Raw genomic sequence first — 5000 nt, forward strand, 5'->3', positions numbered from 1 at the left:
TACTTTTCTGACTAAAGTTGCACTTTAAATGACAGATTTAACAGCATGGTCTAGCAGATTTTCCTCAAGAATTTTATCTTTATGTAGGATGTGCAAAGTTTTTGGATTTTTTTTCATGTTTTTTTGTCGGTGACATGGTAGCATGAAAACACAGCGGGAGTGGTGATTGTAGTTCAAGCTAAATGTGTAAACAGATTGTCAGAAGTGGGATTTGAACCCACGCCTCCATTTGGAGACCAGAACACCCACACAATGTGAAGAAACAGCTCTTGAATCTGGCGCCTTAGACCACTCGGCCATCCTGACAAGATATATTGAGGTGCTATGGCTTCCTCTGGAAATATCATCTACTCGTGGTACTCTATTGATCTATTACCATTGTCAAGGAGCTGTATGAACACTCTGAACCTAGGCCCTTTTGCAAATGCACTTCTTAAAGCATGACCTTGCACCAAGTCATACATTTCAGATCCTTTCTACCAAATCTCCTTGAGCAAAAAAAGTAGAAGATGTCCCAGGTGATCTTCGAGTGTTTGGTTGATCCGGGCGCCACAAACCAGAATCATGTCCTTGTGGCAGACCGCATGGCCTAATGGATAAGGCGTCTGACTTCGGATCAGAAGATTGAGGGTTCGAGTCCCTTCGTGGTCGTTTTCTATGCTGCTTTCCAGTTCCTTCCTGTGACCTTCACTCGTAAATTCTTGCTTTAGCCATAACAACGTGCTTCTTGCTGGAGGCTTCCAATTTGCTGAAGCCCAGAGCCTCCAAACAGAAGTAAATCATAAAGTGGAAGTAAACCAATTGATTTAAGGGTTTCAAAACACAGTTACATGCCTTGAATCCCAGGATTGATAACTGTCCCATTTGCTTGTGTTCTCAACCAAACTATCAAATCATCAAATGGCTGGTGTCATAACTTAAATATGCCTAAAATGGGAGAGCAACTGAGTATGTGCAGAGCAGGTTGAAACAGCGTATTACTGGATTTCAAAGTGTATAGAAGCATATTTTTTAATGTTTTACATGAGTATATATGCAAAATGGGACAACCGGAAGAGATGTAGCAGGACTTACTTTTCTGACTAAAGTTGCACTTTAAATGACAGATTTAACAGCATGGTCTAGCAGATTTTCCTCAAGAATTTGATCTTTATGTAGGATGTGCAAAGTTTTTGGATTTTTTTTCATGTTTTTTTGTCGGTGACATGGTAGCATGAAAACACAGCGGGAGTGGTGATTGTAGTTCAAGCTAAATGTGTAAACAGATTGTCAGAAGTGGGATTTGAACCCATGCCTCCATTTGGAGACCAGAACACCCACACAATGTGAAGAAACAGCTCTTGAGTCTGGCGCCTTAGACCACTCGGCCATCCTGACAAGATATATTGAGGTGCTATGGCTTCCTCTGGAAATATCATCTACTCGTGGTACTCTATTGATCTATTACCATTGTCAAGGAGCTGTATGAACACTCTGAACCTAGGCCCTTTTGCAAATGCACTTCTTAAAGCATGACCTTGCACCAAGTCATACATTTCAGATCCTTTCTACCAAATCTCCTTGAGCAAAAAAAGTAGAAGATGTCCCAGGTGATCTTCGACTGTTTGGTTGATCCGGGCGCCACAAACCAGAATCATGTCCTTGTGGCAGACCGCGTGGCCTAATGGATAAGGCGTCTGACTTCGGATCAGAAGATTGAGGGTTCGAGTCCCTTCGTGGTCGTTTTCTATGCTGCTTTCCAGTTCCTTCCTGTGACCTTCACTCGTAAATTCTTGCTTTAGCCATAACAACGTGCTTCTTGCTGGAGGCTTCCAATTTGCTGAAGCCCAGAGCCTCCAAACAGAAGTAAATCGTAAAGTGGAAGTAAACCAATTGATTTAAGGGTTTCAAAACACAGTTACATGCCTTGAATCCCGGGATTGATAACTGTCCCATTTGCTTGTGTTCTCAACCAAACTATCAAATCATCAAATGGCTGGTGTCATAACTTAAATATGCCTAAAATGGGAGAGCAACTGAGTATGTGCAGAGCAGGTTGAAACAGCGTATTACTGGATTTCAAAGTGTATAGAAGCATATTTTTTAATGTTTTACATGAGTATATATGCAAAATGGGACAACCGGAAGAGATGTAGCAGGACTTACTTTTCTGACTAAAGTTGCACTTTAAATGACAGATTTAACAGCATGGTCTAGCAGATTTTCCTCAAGAATTTGATCTTTATGTAGGATGTGCAAAGTTTTTGGATTTTTTTTCATGTTTTTTTGTCGGTGACATGGTAGCATGAAAACACAGCGGGAGTGGTGATTGTAGTTCAAGCTAAATGTGTAAACAGATTGTCAGAAGTGGGATTTGAACCCACGCCTCCATTTGGAGACCAGAACACCCACACAATGTGAAGAAACAGCTCTTGAATCTGGCGCCTTAGACCACTCGGCCATCCTGACAAGATATATTGAGGTGCTATGGCTTCCTCTGGAAATATCATCTACTCGTGGTACTCTATTGATCTATTACCATTGTCAAGGAGCTGTATGAACACTCTGAACCTAGGCCCTTTTGCAAATGCACTTCTTAAAGCATGACCTTGCACCAAGTCATACATTTCAGATCCTTTCTACCAAATCTCCTTGAGCAAAAAAAGTAGAAGATGTCCCAGGTGATCTTCGAGTGTTTGGTTGATCCGGGCGCCACAAACCAGAATCATGTCCTTGTGGCAGACCGCATGGCCTAATGGATAAGGCGTCTGACTTCGGATCAGAAGATTGAGGGTTCGAGTCCCTTCGTGGTCGTTTTCTATGCTGCTTTCCAGTTCCTTCCTGTGACCTTCACTCGTAAATTCTTGCTTTAGCCATAACAACGTGCTTCTTGCTGGAGGCTTCCAATTTGCTGAAGCCCAGAGCCTCCAAACAGAAGTAAATCGTAAAGTGGAAGTAAACCAATTGATTTAAGGGTTTCAAAACACAGTTACATGCCTTGAATCCCGGGATTGATAACTGTCCCATTTGCTTGTGTTCTCAACCAAACTATCAAATCATCAAATGGCTGGTGTCATAACTTAAATATGCCTAAAATGGGAGAGCAACTGAGTATGTGCAGAGCAGGTTGAAACAGCGTATTACTGGATTTCAAAGTGTATAGAAGCATATTTTTTAATGTTTTACATGAGTATATATGCAAAATGGGACAACCGGAAGAGATGTAGCAGGACTTACTTTTCTGACTAAAGTTGCACTTTAAATGACAGATTTAACAGCATGGTCTAGCAGATTTTCCTCAAGAATTTGATCTTTATGTAGGATGTGCAAAGTTTTTGGATTTTTTTTCATGTTTTTTTGTCGGTGACATGGTAGCATGAAAACACAGCGGGAGTGGTGATTGTAGTTCAAGCTAAATGTGTAAACAGATTGTCAGAAGTGGGATTTGAACCCACGCCTCCATTTGGAGACCAGAACACCCACACAATGTGAAGAAACAGCTCTTGAGTCTGGCGCCTTAGACCACTCGGCCATCCTGACAAGATATATTGAGGTGCTATGGCTTCCTCTGGAAATATCATCTACTCGTGGTACTCTATTGATCTATTACCATTGTCAAGGAGCTGTATGAACACTCTGAACCTAGGCCCTTTTGCAAATGCACTTCTTAAAGCATGACCTTGCACCAAGTCATACATTTCAGATCCTTTCTACTAAATCTCCTTGAGCAAAAAAAGTAGAAGATGTCCCAGGTGATCTTCGAGTGTTTGGTTGATCCGGGCGCCACAAACCAGAATCATGTCCTTGTGGCAGACCGCGTGGCCTAATGGATAAGGCGTCTGACTTCGGATCAGAAGATTGAGGGTTCGAGTCCCTTCGTGGTCGTTTTCTATGCTGCTTTCCAGTTCCTTCCTGTGACCTTCACTCGTAAATTCTTGCTTTAGCCATAACAACGTGCTTCTTGCTGGAGGCTTCCAATTTGCTGAAGCCCAGAGCCTCCAAACAGAAGTAAATCATAAAGTGGAAGTAAACCAATTGATTTAAGGGTTTCAAAACACAGTTACATGCCTGGAATCCCGGGATTGATAACTGTCCCATTTGCTTGTGTTCTCAACCAAACTATCAAATCATCAAATGGCTGGTGTCATAACTTAAATATGCCTAAAATGGGAGAGCAACTGAGTATGTGCAGAGCAGGTTGAAACAGCGTATTACTGGATTTCAAAGTGTATAGAAGCATATTTTTTAATGTTTTACATGAGTATATATGCAAAATGGGACAACCGGAAGAGATGTAGCAGGACTTACTTTTCTGACTAAAGTTGCACTTTAAATGACAGATTTAACAGCATGGTCTAGCAGATTTTCCTCAAGAATTTGATCTTTATGTAGGATGTGCAAAGTTTTTGGATTTTTTTTCATGTTTTTTTGTCGGTGACATGGTAGCATGAAAACACAGCGGGAGTGGTGATTGTAGTTCAAGCTAAATGTGTAAACAGATTGTCAGAAGTGGGATTTGAACCCACGCCTCCATTTGGAGACCAGAACACCCACACAACGTGAAGAAACAGTTCTTGAGTCTGGCGCCTTAGACCACTCGGCCATCCTGACAAGATATATTGAGGTGCTATGGCTTCCTCTGGAAATATCATGTACTCGTGGTACTCTATTGATCTATTACCATTGTCAAGGAGCTGTATGAACACTCTGAACCTAGGCCCTTTTGCAAATGCACTTCTTAAAGCATGACCTTGCACCAAGTCATACATTTCAGATCCTTTCTACCAAATCTCCTTGAGCAAAAAAAGTAGAAGATGTCCCAGGTGATCTTCGACTGTTTGGTTGATCCGGGCGCCACAAACCAGAATCATGTCCTTGTGGCAGACCGCGTGGCCTAATGGATTAGGCGTAAGGCTTCGGATCAGAAGATTGAGCGTTCGAGTCCTTTCGTGGTTGTTTTCTATGCTGCTTTCCAGTTCCTTCCTGTGACCTTCACTCGTAAATTCTTGCTTTAGCCATAA

At 41.9% G+C, this 5000-nt stretch overlaps 4 non-coding genes across 4 annotated transcripts; 2 read left to right on the forward strand and 2 right to left on the reverse strand.

The window, feature by feature from the left end:
• Positions 1–1649: 1649 nt before the first annotated feature.
• TRNAR-UCG (transfer RNA arginine (anticodon UCG)) lies at positions 1650–1722 on the forward strand. The gene has a single exon. It is a non-coding gene; the product is annotated as a tRNA-Arg (tRNA).
• A 1687-nt stretch (positions 1723–3409) lies between these two features.
• TRNAL-CAA (transfer RNA leucine (anticodon CAA)) lies at positions 3410–3519 on the reverse strand. Its single transcript has 2 exons — positions 3482–3519; positions 3410–3455 (listed from the first exon to the last, which is right to left on the reverse strand). It is a non-coding gene; the product is annotated as a tRNA-Leu (tRNA).
• A 272-nt stretch (positions 3520–3791) lies between these two features.
• TRNAR-UCG (transfer RNA arginine (anticodon UCG)) lies at positions 3792–3864 on the forward strand. The gene has a single exon. It is a non-coding gene; the product is annotated as a tRNA-Arg (tRNA).
• Positions 3865–4480: 616 nt separating this feature from the next.
• TRNAL-CAA (transfer RNA leucine (anticodon CAA)) lies at positions 4481–4590 on the reverse strand. The gene is made up of 2 exons: positions 4553–4590; positions 4481–4526 (listed from the first exon to the last, which is right to left on the reverse strand). It is a non-coding gene; the product is annotated as a tRNA-Leu (tRNA).
• Positions 4591–5000: the final 410 nt, after the last annotated feature.

This window comes from Lithobates pipiens, unplaced genomic scaffold (genome assembly GCF_037356315.1).
Source record: "Lithobates pipiens isolate NorthernLeopardFrog02 unplaced genomic scaffold, aLitPip1_a1.2 Scaffold_1, whole genome shotgun sequence".
NCBI classification, from domain to species: Eukaryota; Metazoa; Chordata; class Amphibia; order Anura; family Ranidae; genus Lithobates; species Lithobates pipiens.